At 38.9% G+C, this 19,924-nt stretch overlaps 1 protein-coding gene across 13 annotated transcripts in view; it reads right to left on the reverse strand.

Annotated features, from left to right (window-relative positions):
- The window catches only part of LOC126917450 (zinc finger homeobox protein 3), a 456,710-nt gene that overhangs the window by 17,889 nt on the left and 418,897 nt on the right, over positions 1–19,924 (reverse strand). The window lies entirely within an intron of this gene.

Below are 19,924 nucleotides of genomic sequence, written 5' to 3' on the forward strand. Positions count from 1 at the left end.
GTGTCGATTGTTCGTGCCGATTGTAACGTGGGAATACAGAGAGGAATTTTCCTGCCCTTTATAATTTTGTCCACCAAACTATTCGATATTTTAAACCAAACAACGACCGACCTTCGATACTCTTCAATTTCGGGCATATGTATACAAAATTGTTTCGATCGTCATTCGTATATTATGTTAAATATAAGAACGCAGTAATTTTCATCGTAACAGCCACACGAGTGGTAATATAAAGAAGTGATTGTCCGATGAGACAATAGAAATGATTTAACCTTATGATTTAACCAAACTGTATTCGTATGCTTCCACGTGCACGTTCACCCCGAAGGTTTCCATTTTAATTCACTCGCCGTTCACATTTTACATTCATGGCGTCTATCCTCTTTCGTTATAAGGATCGATATATCACAACATAGTAACGCAAGAAATACAAGAAAATTCAGAGTCGAAGAATAATCATTCTTCTTCTACGAACTGAAACTATCGAAAAATAAGCGAAGAAATTAATTACAAGTATTATTACTATTATCCGAATTTCTTTGAATAAATCCCCAATAATATTGCCAAAGACAGAGTGATCGTAATTTCGATGATAAATGTCACGAGACTATATTAAAAGAAAAGGAAGAAATGTCAGAGCGATTAAAAGGAAACACGATAAGGGGACAAGCTTCGACATCCAGCTTACCATTCCATTTTGTTGTTTCTTTGGGAAGAGACGCCACGTCGGCGGATTAGGTCTCGTTAGGATATCGCGGAGTCGTTAAAAATAATTGTCAGCCGGATAATTAAGGGGTGGAAGGTAGAGCCCGTTCGTGAAGGGAAAGAAGAAATCATTTCCATCGTCTGTTTCTTAGACGTAACCCTCTGCAACCTCTTATATTTGTCTTCCTCGTTTCCTTTTCCCTTCTGTTCTTTTTTTCCCATTCTTATTCCCGACGTACGTAACGTCGTCTCCTCGTCAATCTGCTTACGTTCCTCCTCGAAACAGCTCTTTATCCGCGGCTCGTATTTTGTTAGCACATCGTTAGGAAGCCCAGAAGAGGGTGCGCGATTCCTAACCATCGGAGGGTGGAACGTGGATCCTCGACTGACGGCAATGCGCGGCTTGTTACGCAGATCAGACACGCTCGGAATCCAACTTTCCTCCCTTTTTCCCAACCCCTTTTCGGTTTGCTACAAGTCTCCGCTTATTTATATTCCTCGTTGAACAGTCTACGCTCGAACAGTCTCTGGACATCGAATTACATCCACCTACAGGAATTTCACGTTTTTAAGTATCATATGGATTCGTTCGCGTCAGCCGAGATTGGACGTCTTAAAATTCAATTTAGAACTTTGTACAGAATAATTTTAAACTTCTCGTATATCACGAGACAACATCGGTCTTCGATATAATAACGAAACAACCAGAGCCTGGTAGGAAAAAATGTTTTCTGTTATAACCATAAATCTACAATAATCGTATCGTAAGCGTAAACCTAAATATCTATAAATCTATAGTAAGGTTATTTGAGTTAATTAGAGATGGCTGTTATACGTATAAGAATTAATAAATTAAACAAAACAATTCGCAGAGATAGAACAACATATATACGCTGTTAAACTACGATCATTGTGTACGAGACGAATGTTAACATTAGTTAAGGTTACGCGTATCCTCGTATAGAAGACTATGGTGATCGAGCCATTAATGTACGTGATAGATCTCGCTATTCGTCGCGCCATAATATTGTAAACGAGGTGAAAAGTCCGATTTCAAACGTAGATCGTTTACAAGTTGTTCACAATCAAATTTGGAGAATTACACGGTGAATTCATTAGCCCGACACAAATCAGCCTATCTTATCTTATTGAAAGTTTCGAGTAGCGATATTTCTTTGGACTGTAAACCTTACAAGAGCGTCCACGTAACGAACTAATGCGAACGTGGTCGAACGACCTTCGTACGCTGCTTCCTTTACTTCTTACTTGTTTAATCGTTTTATAATGAAATTAGTGGACCAGACGAGAAATTACAGGGGTGATTTATGTAAAGGGATTTCGTAGTTAATTGAATAGAGCTGTCTGGGCTCGTTTCTTGCGAATTCGCTCGATTCTTGGGTATCTTCATGCGAATTGATTTACTTGGTTTTATCGATTTTGCCGGCAAAGCGTTTATTCATCGACATTTTGTTTATCCCAGTGTTTAGGCTTTGTCGAGAGTGTGATTCCGCGGTATTTTTATTTGGCGAATGCGTAAAAGGAAAGACGTTAGAAAATTTCTTTCAGAGAGTTCAATGATTCTTTTGCTTTCGAGTTTTGTGTTTTTATAGCGACACTTATTTTTTGAAAGCCTATTTATATTCGTACGCGTATTTTTAAGGATGCGATTCTATGCTTTTATTTTTGAAACGAACGCTCGAGAGAAAGGAACCTGCGAGACAGAATATCGAATGATTTTCGTGTGTGTTACAGAAATTGAATACGTCGATTCGTAAGAGGTCGAAAGATTTCCCATGATTTGCTGTTTTAATTTTGTGTTTCAAGAGTTTGTAATATTTAAAAGTTCATGCGTGCCGCTATAAAACAATAAGAAAAATAAAGCCGAGTTAGAGAAAGTTGTTGGAAACTCTTATTTCACGTTCATTCCACTTTCTGCCGATCTCGTATTAATTTAGTATCTGATTCTCGTATAATTCATCTGATAAATTCGAGTACCTGTGTCTCAACATGCAATCGTTAACTGTCTCGCGTATGCGCCAATTAATGATCGTAAACAATTTTAATTAAACTTTCGTGAGATGTAATGCGCTTACTGGCTATCATTTTTTACAATTTTTATATATAGGTTTTATCGATAAAGAAAAAGAGAGAGTACAAATTACGTTCCATCGTCCGTGGATAATTACCGGACTTAAAAGTTCAGAATATTTCATAACTCACGGGTAATACGTGTATTACAACCGTGTAGCAAAATTCTTTCGGACGTTTCCCCTAAATTCAGAATGTAGAGTAATTTTACAGTTATTGCGGGGAGACAAGTACGATGATTAAATCGTTGTGATTACTATAATCGTAACTTAAAATACATAATTGTGATCGTAGAGCGGATTTGCATGAATACGAGCGAGTTGACATGAGAATTGATCAAAGTACGAGCAGTTCGTCCTAATTTAATTTAGCTCTGCAGCCAAACGATCGATGACGTAAGTTAAAATTTTGTCCAGCATATACGTACGTAGTTCGACTTAAAAGATGTCGATGATCTTGAAGAACGAGAAAAAATTATTTCGAAACAAAAGGAAAGAATAGTAAATCGTTACAACGTTCTCCTTATCAAACCAACTAATTCTATTCTTGCGTAATCTTCCTTTTTTTTTTATCAAAATAACAAAGATATTAACGAATGCGATACAAAGAAAATATTACTAAATACAAAATAAATAATACTGAAGCAAATACATAAATATTCAGGTGCAATGTCGAAGGAATTTGATAATTTCAAATTAGAAAATATATTTTTATCTAGAAATCGAAAGGAGCAGAAAATGCACAGGGTGGTCCTCAGCGATGGAAACGCCAAGTTCTCGGGGGATGCGAGTGTCGGGGTTTGCGTCGTAAATATTAATGCGACCGCGCCGGGGTAAAGAAAAATATTTGAATAATAATTACCGAGGCACCCTCGTCCCTTGTTATACCGGGTATAATAAAAAGCTTCGAAGGAAGAAAGCGTGCGCGAAGACGGGGCCGCGACGAGAATTTCCTAATTAGGAGGATTCGACTCTGGCTCCCGCAAACAATGGTCCAGCGAACGCCCAGAGAAACACTCGAAGCAGAGATTTTAATATCGAAACCTCCGTTTATTTATCACCCCCTTGTTATCCTTGCGAAAGGAAAACGAAGCGTATTTCTTCAAAAGAGAAAGAAGGACAAGCTAAACAGGAAACGGGAACTTCTTCCGAGCTGAAGAAGCTGAAGAATTCCGAGCCGAACTTCCTTCGGTTTTGTAATTTACGGTTCGAACGAAGGGATAAGGAAACAATCCCCAATTAACGATTATCCCCAGGTATCCCCTCTTTGCGTTGGCCGGTTTATCATCCACGAGATCGACGAGATGCGTTTTAATTTATGCGCCAATAAGGAAGTTCTTGGTGAAACTTGTTGAGCTGGTAATCGATACCGCGAGCTTTAATTAGCAGGCTGAGAATCATCGTGTTGTAGGCAAGCGAAGACTTTCAGAATCTGTATTCAACCACGTATTCTTAGAGTTCTTACAACTTGTCACGTATTTTTACAGCTCTTACAAGTATCGTCCTTTCAGCGTATCACGATCGATTCGGTTGCAACTTTGCTCTACGACACGGTACGTTTCCATGCTTTGAACGAATGTCGGATTATTCGAAGAGTTTTTTGGTGCTTTTATCACGGTGCAATTCCATCCATCGCAACCGAGTTCCAGTTAATGGCCGATCGAACGAACTTTTGCCGCTTGATTTCATTCGCGCGAACGCGAGATAAAATCCAGCGAGGAACATTCGCGAGCTTCTGTTATATGAACAATAATTATACGAACTGTTTGCCACTCGACGAGTTCGGATAAATGGAGTAGCAGCGCGATAAAGACACTATGAAATAACTCTGTGAAATAACGGAACGGTCTTTCGAGACTCGCTGGACTGCTGTCTCGAACGCGATTAGCGGTGCCGATACATAGAAATTAAGAAATAAAGTGGCAGTTACAGGGTGTAATAAAAGTGCTTCGAGGCGTTAATTGGATGAACGACGGTACTTATCACGGGAAACGCGAGATTCGTTCGGTGCATACCAGGGTCTTCTTCTTTCGAGTTCGCGCCAAGAGATTCCGTTGTAGCCGTGTATTAACCAGTCTGCCGATTGGTCGATCCTCGCGACGCGACACCGACACGTGATTAGAGTAATTAAGTAGGGGTTCCGCGTGGAAGTAGGGCGTTAGCGTTTCCCAGAGGGGATTAAGAAACCCTATCGAGATGGCGACCGGTACCCGTATAATTTAAATTCGCATTTATGTGCCCACGCTGTCTACCATCTACGCTCCGAACGAGGGTTCTTCAACCAACTCTTACGTATTTCAATTTTGCTTCTAGCGTGAATTGTATTTAACCGATTGTTTTGTCTTTGATCGTATTTCATTTCCTGCTCTTGTGCGATGGGCACAATTGGAATCATTTTTTACAGCTCGTTAACGAATAGTTTACTATTTAAGAAATTCAAAGTTCCTTTTAGACTTTGAGTACGCGTATACGAGGCCTGTGGGAGTTTCTGTAAAAATTTTTTACTCTGTTCTATGATTACATGCAAGTAACACAGAGGCGTAGAGCGAACGAAGAACGAAGCGAAAATTTCATCAAAAGGTTGTGACAAGCGATGGATTTAAGTAAACAGCGTGAAATAATCGTAAAGTCGATCGCTGTTAGATCTGTAAATTGATTCGGTGCCTTAAGAACTGTCTGGGCGAGTTTCTAATAATATTCTAATGAGTAACTTAATATACGTAGTTGGATACGTAGCTAGATAATTATCAGAAAATATTATCAGCTGGAAAAGAAGATCGGAAAATAGAAACGCAGGTAGACCATTGATGCTAATTTCTCGAGTTTGACACAATCTGGGACGAAGCTTGCCGGGCAGGGGGTAAGAAACTGGGACGTCAGATTTGTCTGGTAAGATTAAGAAGCCCTATCGTGATCAAGACACGAGCGTGTAACTATTAGATACTCCGATGCCGTAATGAGAAATGAAGATTTCCACGGGGAATCATGACGCGTGAATCGTCGATTCTCGCGATACCGTGACTCGATCGCCGTTCCATTGCAAATCGTAAAAAGAGAAACTTTACACGGATAAGCGTATCGATAACGAAGTAAAACGAAGGAGAAAACGCTGAGAAATGGCGAAAGTACGGAATATGCAAAGGTTGGTCGGTAAGTTCAAAGGGGCTACTCGGAATAAATCAAGCGGATGGGCCCGCGGTACGTGGTTTTCTTCTTTCCTGCTGCTTCTCTGACAGTCATTAGGATAATCAACGAATTAGCGTTTCCGCGCTAAGGACTGGATAAGGTATAAGGGAGTTAGGAGGACAAAGTGCGTCTCGACACGCGATCCTCCGAAATTGTACTGGATGCACGCTCCGAGATTCGTCTTTTCGTCGATACCACAGCTGTGTGCTTCAACCGTCCTTTCAGTCTTCTTTTTCTTCTTTCTATGAATTCTGTTTCGAATGGAAAGTTTGAGAAATTGTTCGAAGTTTTTCAAATGCAAATCTTACAGGACTGAACGTATTCATAGTGGTGGGTACACGTATGTTTGCCATTCTGGGATATTTTAATGGTTTGGATAATGTACGAAGTGGTTTCTAAAGTGGATTTATCGTTGGTTAATTTTCCAGACTAACGGAACGATTGAATTCTAGTTAACTCTTACGAAGGTACACGAATATATTTTCTCTCGAAATACGTCAATTCGATACAATTAGAGGATTGCAATTACGAACACGACGTTATCGTATCGACCGATCAAATAAAACCTGAAAACTTCTATAATCTGATACATTGATCGTAAGAACAGTTTATGTCAATCGATTAAAAATATTGTACAAGCACCAGGTACGAGAGCAAAAATAAATGTCAGGCTGGAAATGATTTTCTAATTGTTCGAAGCAGTGTATTTAAATTTATTATTGATCTAGGAGAAGAAATAAGTATAAGAAATAAGATGGAAAGATTAAACCATCGCGCGGTATGTACGAACGACAAAAGACATTATCTCGATGGTGGCAGAAGTGACGAACAGTTTCCGGTCGGGGTTAAGGAGCATTTAATTAGTAGCACTTAACATAGTCGTCTATAGTCCTGGTCAATTTCACACGCGAGCGTACCCCTTATGGACACGAGACGAACGATCCCGTCTTGGGGCGTGAAAAACACGATGAGATAGTTCAGCTCTCTGACCACGTGGGTTGGTTTATCTTCGAGGAAAATCTTAGGACACAGCTCGAGCAAATTCCTGCTTTCTCGAGGGTTCCATCGCGAGGGTAAAAAAACTCGTCTTCGCGTGCACGTAAGGTTCTGCGCCATTAACTTTAATGCCTCATCCTTTCCGCGGTATTAAAATGTTTACACAACACACCGTAAAATACTCTGATTTCCTTTTCCTGTAATTTCAAATTTCACCGTGTTACCGTACCGTAAATTTAGCTTCGTTGGGAACAAAGATAATATTATAAGATTCCTCTTGGATTAGTATATACGGCAGAATTCTATTTACGTCGAAGATCGAAGATTTTTATTTATGTCGATGATGAAGTTGACCGATAAATTTTTGATTAAACAGCATCCGTTACGATCACCATACGCGTTTCTCAGTTAACTGATAATCAAACTAACTAATGATCAACGTTACTTGTTACGCCATCGATACGATCAAAACTGAAACTTCTCTTGCTGCGATTGACTCTGCATAAATAAATAGATCAAAGAAGAAACGAATCATACGCGTCATAAATAAAAAGATATTAAAATTCTTCCCATCTCTCATTTGCTCCCACACCAGAAAGAAAAGAAAAAGCGAGAGCAAATAAATTACAATTAAAACACCTCGTTATCACCCCATTTCTCATCCACCCGATTCGTAACAGAACGTCTTCTATCGCGGTCCCATCGACCCGCCTCTTTAAGGGATCCTCCGCTTTAAGCCTTTAAGCACCTGACCATAAAGTCACTGGTAATTGTCTCGGTGAATCTGAGCGACTCACCCTCGCCGACAGGCATGCAAATAACTCGGGGTTAGTTAGCTAATGGGGTTGCCGGTGGCTCGATGCCCGTTCACAGAGTTCATTCATTAAGGGGTTGATGGCTTAATTGCCAGCTCGCGCAGCATCACTGCCACCCCCAAAAGGATCACGACCATCATCCTCTCTGCTACCTTTCCCTCTCTTCCTCTAAAATCCTGGCTCGCCCATCCGGTTGATCTCTCCAGCAACAGGTTGCAACGGGAGACGTTTGTATCCAGCTCTTTCTCTCTCTATCTGTCTTGTTGTCTCTTGGTACATAGGATCCAACTCGTTTGCGTCCCGAATTAAACGGCCGGGCCGAGCATTAATTAATTGTCCCAGGTCGGTTGCCGAGAACGAGGGGAAGGGAAAAGGGAGACCATCCGGCAGGGTTAATTGTCGAGCACGTCGTTAACGCGATCCTTTCTGCCCTTTTACGCGGTGGAGAAAGTACTTTGGTTTTTAATGAGCCTCCAAACGATCCCCGCCATTCTTCCCTTCTTTCTTTCTTCGACGTTTTTCGGTGTTACAATGACGAGTGTCATCCTTAACTCTCAAATAGGCGATTTTATATTGAACGGAACAAAAGAATCTGTGGAATAAATATACACGCGTGTTAGCGAGCGATGATCGTTTGAGAATATTCACATCAGCCGAACGAAACTTATTATTATCTTTCGATGAGCAGAAATGACATCTCCGTAGAAAACTATGACCGTCGAGTTGCGTCGATGTGTATAACGAGTTAAATGGTCTGTCATTAAATATAATATCGTTCGGTTTACAGATTACTATGATATTTTTTGTTAGACTATTAAAATTTGGAGTATTTAATTTTATTTTGTAGTTGATATCCCTCGTGATAGAGGTTAGTGATAAAATTAAATTGAAAATTACAAAATTAAGCAATCTAAAGCTGAATCGTTATGGATACTCGTTATATCTCCAGTGATACCAATTTAAGAGTATTATTTGTACGATTTATGCGACTGAGATATAAGCCTTACTATTCATCGATAATATCTATAAGCCGTATATTATGATATATACATTTCTGATTTCCCCTACATTGATATATTTATCGCTTAAGAATATTAATAACATTCTTCAATGTAGCATAAAGTCGTACTTATGAATCTGTCGTTCATGTAGCTTGTCAAATCGTTCTGGAAGAAAAATAAGCAGGCTCTGGAAGCGAAAGAGAACTGCTGATATTAGTGTAACAAGGTATAATCATGTACTTTTCTGACAGAACCAGTCTGTACGTATCCACTGGCTAAGTGCAACGCGTAACTAATTTTAACACATTTGAGTATTAGTTATTCTTGAACTTTCGAAATCTTTTCAACACTTCGTTACCGCAATCGCGATTCTTATAGTTTTCGTAAAATAAAAACAAATTATTATACTTGACATTTAACGTATTACTAAAATTAATTTAATTAATCGAATAACATAAGTAAGGAATAAAAAATAAGAAACGAAGCAAATAAATAAATGAAATGAAATTAATAGAATGAAATATTCGTTATAGATACAAGACCTATGATATATAATACATCGATCATGGATCTCAAAAGAGTTAATAAATCGCGGAATTAATTTACCAGACACGAAACTCGCAGCAATAAACATTATTTCGGATTGTTCGTCATTTGTTAATTTCGTTTGCAACGCGAAGAACAGGATCGCGTTATCCAGCGCGAATGGGAAACATTTTTTCTCTCGTTTCTCCATTTCTCTTCTTCGTTCAGCTCGGTCATGGAAGATTCTTTCTGTCTTTCGTTTTTTTCTCATTTTACACGAAGGTAACGACCATACGAATTTTCGCCATTTGTATGCGACACGGCGGTGCTGTCAACGTGGGTCGACGTGAATTATCGCGAGTGTCAGGCCTTACGACCCGTCCGTATGAACGGTTTAATTTAAGGTCGCTGGTTTAATTCCTGGTAGAAAGCGCGTCCTCGTAACAGTAGCTGGAACAACAGCGCCCAGGGAAAATAGAGGACGTTAATTTTGCCTCGATGGCTGCGTTACTTTGTATGTACGTTTCGTCTGATTTCTCAAAACGATGCCACCCGATCGAGAGCCACTTAAAATCCGCTCTTTGTATTAAATCGTCCGTGACTCTTTTCATGCGTGTGATACAACGAAAGACGAAGTTTATCTAAATATCCTTAACAAGGTAAGAACGAAAAATTATAGAAATAAATATGCTTATTTACGAATTTCACATTCACGAGAAAAAGAGTTAGTAGGAATTTTATGAAAATAATACGGCGTTTCACAACGATGAAATTGATTCGACGAGTTGCTTTAAATCGATGCTCTTTTACGAGATTATTTCCTTCGCATCGTAGATACATTTCTTCCGATCAAAACTGGGATCCTTTCTACGTGGATACGTATCTTCACAGTCGACTTTTCTGTGATTCTTAAAGAACAGAACGGAGAGAATAGAATAGTTGCGAAAGAACTCGATTCCATTCGAATTCAATTTTTTTTTTTTTTTTTATTAAAAAATTGTCTCTTTCGGTTGAAACGAGATTCCTACGAGACACGAACTTGCAGCGATTTCTCCTTTGAAATTCTCAGTCCCCCTCGTTTTCCGTACCTAATCCACCTTTCCGTTTCATCAAGATTTCCAGGGAAATTCGGCAAGAAAGGGCAAGAGTAGAGTAGTTTGCCGGATCGGAGATAACCGATCGCATAAACCGGCGATGTGCCGTGGATGAAAATGGCCGTGGTTAGGGTAGAATCCAGAAATTCCCATCTACGCGATCGTCTATCCGAAGGCAGCGCGAGGAAACGCGAACGATGCTCCGTGGGCGGGGATGATTTAGTAATGAAGATATTAACGGACCGAAAGCGCGCCACAGAATACTGAGATTCAACTATCCAACGGCTGACATAACTCACGTTTATGACTCGAAGCCGGTTGCTTCCACTCTCCCAGCCTTCAGACCCTTTTTCTTTTCGTACACCCGTTACATCGTGGCAATTAATGCCCGAATCGCTGGGGAAACGTTTAGTCTGCGGTTTCGACGCGGCACGGGGATGTTTTTATGTCTTCTGTAATTACGTGGATTAATTTGATGACTTGATTAAGTGACCGAGAATGCTTTTGTTTACGATCGAATGGAAACCGTTAATAGCTATGTTTAAGTAATGATACTACGTTTGGAACGAGGATGTAGAAGTTTTTGGTGAGTTATTAACAGCCAAGTTAATTGAACGTTCGAAGTGTCGAATAAATGTGCGCGTGCCAAAGCTAAAATTTTCTGCGAAACAGTCTGTTGTTTATCAAAACGTTATTTATCGACCGAATATAACGATATAATGTAACGAATAAATATAGAGAAGAATATATAAATACAGGAAAACTTATTTACACGTGCTATACTCTTGTATCGTAACTTTATAATATTTTTATTTTAATATGTCAAAGACTCGTTAATTAACGGTAAAAAGAATTTTATATTTTAAGAAAGAATGTAAGTCCATTGTGTAGCTTCCTTAAAAAGGCTGTAAGTGCCAAGACAGATTTTCTTATTCGATGGGATAATTGAAGCAGATTTGCTTTACGCACGTGTTCAAGCACGAAGGAGGAGCACATGACACATACAACTCAATTTGGGAAACTGATCGTGTAACATACATGCTGTATCACATGCGAAACGCTAAAAACTGTACGAATTACTGTGATAACGCTTCCCTCCGTGATTATCGATATTGCTCCTGATAATAGAGATTTTTACTTCCGCTTTACGATTGTTCTTTAGAAATGGCGTGTAAACTAGAATCAGGTGAGAATCATTTAAACTGTAAGAATCTATCGTCGATGGACAAAGCTAGTAGTAATTGTAGGACAGCTTCCATTTGACATATTTCAATCTACTGTTAACAAAGTAAACAAGATTTTAACGAAACACATTTCCCATAAATAGTTTTCTTCCAATCTGACTAAATATAAAAATATCACTTGTTAGAAGTGACTATAGATTTTCCAAACAACGTAACGTTAACGCTTCTCGCGTTTCTGTATTATTACTAATAATAAGAATTACAATAATCTATGTTAACGAAAACCTACAACCTCTCATAGAATTTTCTAACTTTGATAGCAGTTTTTATAAAACTGAATGAAATTGGACGAACTTTGAAGTGTTTTATATCTGTCTTTGAACGTTCCTAAGTAGTCTACCAAAATATAGAGATAGAAAATTTGCAGCTTTCGCGTTTTAGCGAATGTAGATCCTAATACAGACTGTTACCTTTCTTTATATTAGCGGAGAGATAGGTACAGGGGTTGCAGAGGGTTCGGAGAAAGGGAAGAGACTGGTTAAAGGGAGAGAACGTAGCATAGAATAAGTTTCGCCAGGATACATTAGCAGAGTTATGCTCCCGGAGGCACTGCTGGCTACGCCGTATATCTTGGTTATTTTTTACTATCACCCCTGGCGGTACATAGACTCACGCGGAAAGGGTGATTTCTTCACCCTTCGACCGGCCCCTTTGTATTTTGTACAAAAAAAGAGCCAGTCAACCATCGACTATCCTAAAACTTCTGTAAACGTTTCCGTAGAAGTGTACCTTCCTAAATTTTCTTCAAAGTTTTTACAATGCTGTGTCGTTGATTTTTAGGTGGCATACTATATCGAACCAGGAATTTCTATCGCCAATAGTTACAACGCAACGAAACCAAAAATAGTCGTGGCGTTTGTTTCCACGTAAATATGTCGAGAGATCAGCGACTTGAAGAGATTTTGTGATAGAGACTATTTAACATTTTTTAAAAGAAATATAGAATATACAGAGAGTATCAAATTGCCTACGTTAAAAAAACACGTTAAAAAGTAATACGAACTCTTTTAAATTGTCATTTGAATATTTGCCGATGATACACATTCTCTTTTCACCGAAAGAATCTTTCATCGGTAGCAACGATCGAACAAAAGTTCCATATGTCGGTTTCGAATTGTATTTTCCACGGGGCCACATTTTCCCGCGTGGCTGATAGAAATTTATCCTAGGGGTGAGGGTTATTTTTATATTTATAGCATTACGAAGGGCGGGGGCAAGGGTGGTACTAATGTCTATATCCCCACTCTTCTTTCTTTTGTTGTTAATAACCATCGACGATAGGCACGCAGACCAAGAAGAGTCGAATTGTGGGGTGGGTGAGGATATTTCACGGGGTAGGAAAAAAACTGTGCTTCGAGAGGCTGTCTATGGACCGCACGGGATGACGATATTTTTTATACAAACTGCCACATCTTTACGCGACCTGTTCATCGTGTACGACGCGTTTATCCGTTCTTCGATAAAATCTCCAGCCCATTTGGTTAATTAACCCCTTTGCATTAATCTTTAAAATTTATAAAACGCTCGTGTAAACTTCAATTTATATGTATAAAGTTAAAAAACAAAATACTCTGTCTAATTAACCGTTGTTGCCGAGTAAAAAATTCAACTAAACTTAACCAAATATCCTCTATTTTCATAGAAACGAAATTTTATTATTTTATTCAATGTCATGCACGAGTAAACTTAAATAAGTTGGGGTTGTGCCGTAGCAGAGTAACGGTAGGTCGATGATAGGTTGCGTGCCCTTAAGAAAGGGTCGAAAAATGATAATGGAAAAGATTCCACATTATTGTTTTTTGCAACTAAATGACATTCAATTTACAAAATTTCATGCTTCGATGTTAAGTATTCATTCCCTTGGCAGGTAAAACTTTACCGGGGGTTCGTTCTCTTCCTCTAGAAATTTAATATTAAAGTTTCTGCTTTGTCATACGACGTAACTCGAATAAATTATTAAATTGTTACACGTTGACGGTCAAATTGGAAAACTTTATGTTCAATTTTATCTTGGACCTTCAATTTTGTGCTATTGCAGCTTAACCGTGAAAACTTTCATTCTTAATATTTACAGACATCGTCGTTATTGATCTTAATTCTACTATTTCGATGAATTATTCATTGTATTTTCGTTCTAACGATCTAGTCGTATCTTCGCATAAAATTGAAAGAAATTTTGCCAAAATTTCAACAAATTTAAATACACGTCTAGTTGTTGTTTCATATTAAACGATGCTAATTTCCAAGAGATACAAATATATACAGGGTGGTTGGTAACTGGCGGTACAAGCGTAGAGGTGGTGATTCTACGCGAAAAAAGAAATCGAAAATATAGAATAAAAATTTTTCGTTTGAGGCTTTGTATTCGAGAAAATCGACTTAGAAAGTGTTCATGGAAATTTAATTAGAAGAGCAGAAGTATGTGTTCGGCAGAATGGGCAACATTTTCAGCAATTTTTGTAATAATAAACTTTATGATTACTTCATATTATTTCATTATGTATTCCTAATTTTCCGTTACGGCAAAAACAAACTTAAACTGCGATAATATCCATCGAGACAACGATCTACAGTGAGATCCGTTATAACGAGACGCGATAAAGTGCACGCGTACCGAGCGAAAATTCAAAGTCGATTTTCTCGAAAACAAAGCCTCAAACGAAAAATTTTTATTCTATATTTTCGACTTCTTCTTCCGCGTAGAATCACCCCCTTTCCGCTTGTACCACCAGTTACCAACCACCCTGTATATATATATAAATAAATAAATGTTCAAATATCGAAGAATAAAAGTAGAGTGAAATTGTTCCTATACTATTTTTATCAGCACTTTCGCGTAAAGAGGTTCGCAGGCAGCCAATTATAACATGTATTTTGTATGTAAAGCCACACTACCCTTATTAATACTTCGTTTCAAGCGGCCGCTCGTTCGGTATACGGGGGTGGTAAATTAGTTCTCGTATTTTTTCCCCCCTTATACGCGGATATCCGTTATTATCGGAAGTATGGGGGATGCGTGCTCACCCCAGTGATTCTCGCAAATGTATTCCGATTACATACATAGTTTCTTTGTGTGGTTGTGCGTTGCGGGCCGCAATTGCCGCTGGTTCTTACGGATAGCAGGCGTCGAAACAAAAAATAGCTTTATGTCACGAACGATCATTACCGAAGTTTTTTCAAAGGGGGTGGACGCGTGGCAGGGTCAGGGATGACCCGTAACCTTGGACAATGCGAGGAGACGGTCATTCGCCTTGACGATCGTGAGTCCTGCAGGTGCTGACCAATCCATCGTGTCATAAAATAATCATGTATATGTCTCTTTGTACTTCTTTACTTTCCTTTTTATCATATACTGTATTTCATTCGGGACTCTGAAACTTCGTCGCTTCACGATTGTCATTTCACTGTGAGTTTTTCTGTCTGCACGAGCTAAACGGGTTTGCTACCAACGTCGTGTACGCGTGCGACGCTTTAAGAGAAATTTATACTTCGATCTAATTTTAGGCTGTGAAATAAGCGATTATACGTACATATGAATTTTATAATTTATAACTTTCGATTTAGAATCACACGGACCATTTTCAACCCGAAGGAAGCTAATTTATATGACATCGTTCCATCGGACGTGATTAACCTCGAATCAATCGGTGAAGGAGGTAGAGTACAAAAAGACTATTTATACCGAGCAATTACTGTCATCGCTATTTAAAACATTTCAATTCGGACGTCGACCCTCGGTATCTCTGTCGTGACATTTCGATACGCGACAGAGTATCGTCGCGAGCAGACACGATGGTGTACTAGTCACGAGATCCACCCTCTCCGACATATATTCCCTGAATGTACGATCGAAAGAAATTATTCTATTCGTAATTGAGATGGAAAAATTACGTTTTATCTAATCTTGGTAAAATTTCTTGCAACGTTACGCGAAGATAACGCTAAGTCGTTAAAGCGAAAATATAGCAGAATAATAGAATTAAGATCGCTAATGACGATATCTTCAAACATCAGGAATAAAAGTTTTCGCGTTTAAATTGCCATATAAAAGATTGAAACTGTAAGGTAAAACTGAACGAAAAGTCTTCCACTGCGATCGTCAACATGCATTCGTTTAATCGTTTATTCGCATCGAACTGCGAAATTTTATGAGTTGTATCGTTTAACGATGCGGCAAATTCGCTACTGAATTTGTAGAGAAAGAGAAGGGACCACCTTCCCCTCACCCATGCAAACGATCGCTAAACGACGAAAAGTAAGGAAGATGGAAGCGTTTCGAGCGGTACATACATCGTTTTCACGGTCCGTATCGTCTGTCTACGAACGTGACACGCTGTTTAGTCGATACGACAACGCGATCGCTGGTGCAACCAGCAGCTGGCACACGTGATTTTCCAGAAAAGAGTAATTTCCACCGTCTAACAGCCTTTATTTCACCCTCCGCCACCTTCGTAGCCTTCTTTTTATTTTGCCCTTTCTCCTCGTTCTTCATCGGGCTCGCCTCATTTCTCGTCGATCGAACGTCGACATTCGACGATCGCCCTGCCTTCAACTTCAAAGCGAGGACGTCTCATTATCGGACTTTCCGCTTTCTTGACACTGCATCCTCGCCACCTTCCGCTTACCCTCTCTTCGTCAACCATCACCCCCCTTTATTCCTTACGGACGGAGCAAGGCTATCCGGGGAATTTATTTTTGCAATTCCAGCACGATCGGATGTCGTGACCAGGCGATAATTGGATACCCTTCCGCTTTTAAAATCCTTTTGTGAAACGTTTATTAGAACGCCGCGGTATGTGATTGAAGGGTGGAGGTTTCCAGGCGCGGAATTGACGATCATTCTCGTGAGATCCTGTGAACGGTGTCTTCGTGACACCGATGATATTGGGATGCCTGCTTTTTCCCCTCGTTTGATCGATAATTTGTTTATACGTTGCTTTCGATTAAAGGACGAGAGGTATTCATCGTGTATGATATACGAGCGACGCTGTCCATGCAAATGGTTCTCTTGTATTTAAATTACGTTAGAAATTGCTCTATCTACGCGAATGATAATTATACGTGGATTTTTCTATATTTTATTTGTATCGGGCTAGCACTGTACACGTAAAATATAAAACGATCCGGTTACGCTAACGTGCAAGATCTTTTAGAATTTAGATGGCTAAACGCGTCGAGATAATCGAGGTCCAGCTCTGACATATTCGCTAGTTTCCTTTATTCGAATCATTTGGTATTCGCCCATCGCACGAAAGAATAAAACGTTAGTGTTAAATAGATCCTTAGCCAAATCTATTACGCCCCAAAATGTGTCCACACACACGTATTATAGAAATTTACGTATTGATTTTTGCACGGTTAATCCCTCGTTTTCGCACCGAAACGATGTAAAAGCATCGTTGTTTTCATAGAAGACTCTCGAATCTATCCGTATTAAAAGAGCGTGTAGGCGTCAGGATAGTACCTTCGAGAGAAATCGATTTGGTTCATAAGTGGGGTTATAAATCATTGAGTAGTCGAGCTGTGCAGCATTGTTGCTGCATACGTACCGAGGGGTTCGCCTTTAGATATCGATCAGACAGTTTATCTTCTCGGTACAATAAAATAATCGTTCGTATCATTTGCTCGCTTTCACCGTTTTCGCGTCACCACGGAAATATTTCTTCCGTAGTAGAACATTTTTAAGAACTTTCTGTCAAACCTACAATCAACACTCGTTACGAAATGATGTACGTTTCGTTGTATTTCCTCTGTACACAAACGATTACGAAATCTGTTATTTCACTTTCAATACCTAATCGCGGTAAAGAATATCCGAGTTTTTTAATTAAAGATTTGAAACCGTTCGTTGCTGTATTATTTTTCCGTTGTAAGTTAAGCGAGCGTTTAAACAGAATATTTTTAATAGAAATTTCGTAGAAAGATAACTAAAGGTATTTAATTGAGTCAGATTTTTAAATCTAGAGCAATCATTAATTCCATTAAGAATAATTTGCGAAATTACATGTACAAACTATTCTCGAGATTTCTGGTAATTCTATCGTTTCCCAGTATATCGCTGATTTATAAAATATAAAAATTCTCGTATAGAAAATTTTGTCATCTTCCTAAGAAGCTATTCGTAGTTTAATCGGATCACAGCGAGTTTAATTGTGACTCAACCTTCGATGTAAGTCACAAATATTTTTCATCAGAATCTATTTAAAAAGATGGCGCCAAGTGAGAGAATAATCGAAACATCTAAAATACCAGGCAAAGAAATTCAATCAAAGCGTAATTTTACGGCTAGATGGCCAATCATCGTACTAATGCAAGGACTGGTAGAAATTCAGCTCTTCTTTGTCGACATTTTTCTTTGTATCGAGGCATTTTTTTTCGATCGTAAGCAAAGGTTTCAGAAAAGGCTAAACACAGTGAATACCAGCGTGACTTTAATAAGCATTCACACTATTCCTGGGACTGAATGCCTCCATTGTTTGGTACAATGCGGAAGATTACGAATCTACATGACAACAGGCAGACTTTGACGGTTTTTGGGTCGTGTTAAGGGTCGAGGTGACGTCTGGTAGACCTCACATCGAGTTTATTCTTACATACTTAATCGTCTCCTTTATTTTCCTTCTTTCATTGCCACGTCACTGTTTTAACGCCAGACAGGCTATATTAAAAAGGGAATTTTAAGGATGCTTTATGAAATACCAAATAAGATTAATAAAATTCAAGAGGCTGACTTTTTATCGTGGACAATTTATATCGTCTTGCGTATAAAAAATATGAATATTTATTGTTCCGACTAGAATTGTTAATAACGTTAGAAAAACCGTTATACCAATATAACGTGATATTATAATATTGTGGTAATATAAGGTGCTAATAATGTAACAGCGATCGTTGATACTAATCGGGTTAATATAATTTATAGTCTGAAATTCGTTCTTCTCTTTCTCAACCATGGTACATCGTTCGCAAAGTATTTAATCGTAGTTAACGCAATTTCGCACGCGACAGGTTAATCAGTGCAACCCCAACAAACAGAGTACGCGGCCAAAGCCACAAAGAGAGGCGTTCTGCGTCGAGTATTTCCTTTCTAAACGAGACGAGCACGCCCTTGGCACGGGGCGAGGAAGATCCGCGATACGCTCATTTGCATGGAGGGTGAGACACGCTGGAGTAGAATTGAAAAAAGGGGAGGGCAAAAAAGCTTCTGGTCGCGCGACCCAACACAAAACAAGGTTACCCACCGTGCAGGTTTCGAGTTTCGTTCGCCAAAGTAGGGAAAAAAAGAAACAACAGTAACAAGACATAAGGCAGAACGAGGGAAACGTTGGATGTTTGACGGGGAGCTAATTTGAGGTTAGACTAATTTCGCACGCAAAGAAAAAGGTCGTCCATGACGAAGGCAACAGGGTGTACGGCGACGAAAAAAAAGTTGAACGCGATTGGGGATTGGGGAAAACAAGGGATGGTTGTTCGGACGTGCGAGGATAACCATGGGAATTATTAGGATTGTAAATTAATTCGGTGCCTGTTTAATCTAAAATTGTAATTTTAGATATGGAAAAATTTGTATAAAAGTCTATTTTGGATATATAGATATTAGATTTTTAAGAAAGATATAGTTAAATTTTAAATAGAAATAGCTAGATCTAAAGACACCGAATTAATACATAGATCTAACAATTACGACGATTTAAAGTTTCACGCCTATATATTAGGAGTAAAAAATATTAAAAAATTTTTAGAATTTTGTACCATGCCAGATATCAAATGATATTTTTCGTAGTCTAGTAGATGATATTTGAAACGCACTGAAAAGCAGCTTCGAGAAGCCTTTTGCTTCGTTGTCAGTGGTCAACGAGTTTCTTTGTTGCCAAGTTGTTACGTTCTTGCATAAAACGCGCGACAGTTTAGGAGAAAAAGTTTAAGCGAACTATCGAAGTATGTTTCGTGAAACGATAATCGATAGGGCCACGACGCGTAACAGTGGCAGCAACCTGTTCTACGACTTTCTCTTTCACGGACTATTAAATAAATAATTGCACTGCCACGTTGTAATTGCTCGCCGAGGTTTTCTATACGCGTTATGAATTTGTCGCTACCCGATGTAAATCTCGTATTATATCGCAGTTTACACGTTATGGACAATATTTCATCTTTTCGAGCGTGCGTTCAATGACGTAGTTTTAACGATTATTGGTCTACTTAAGACAGGATTTGAAAAAGTGAAATTTACATGGAAAAAATGATCGGAAGTAGAATAAATTATACTTT

Source organism: Bombus affinis, chromosome 6, assembly GCF_024516045.1.
Source record: "Bombus affinis isolate iyBomAffi1 chromosome 6, iyBomAffi1.2, whole genome shotgun sequence".
NCBI lineage: Eukaryota > Metazoa > Arthropoda > Insecta > Hymenoptera > Apidae > Bombus > Bombus affinis.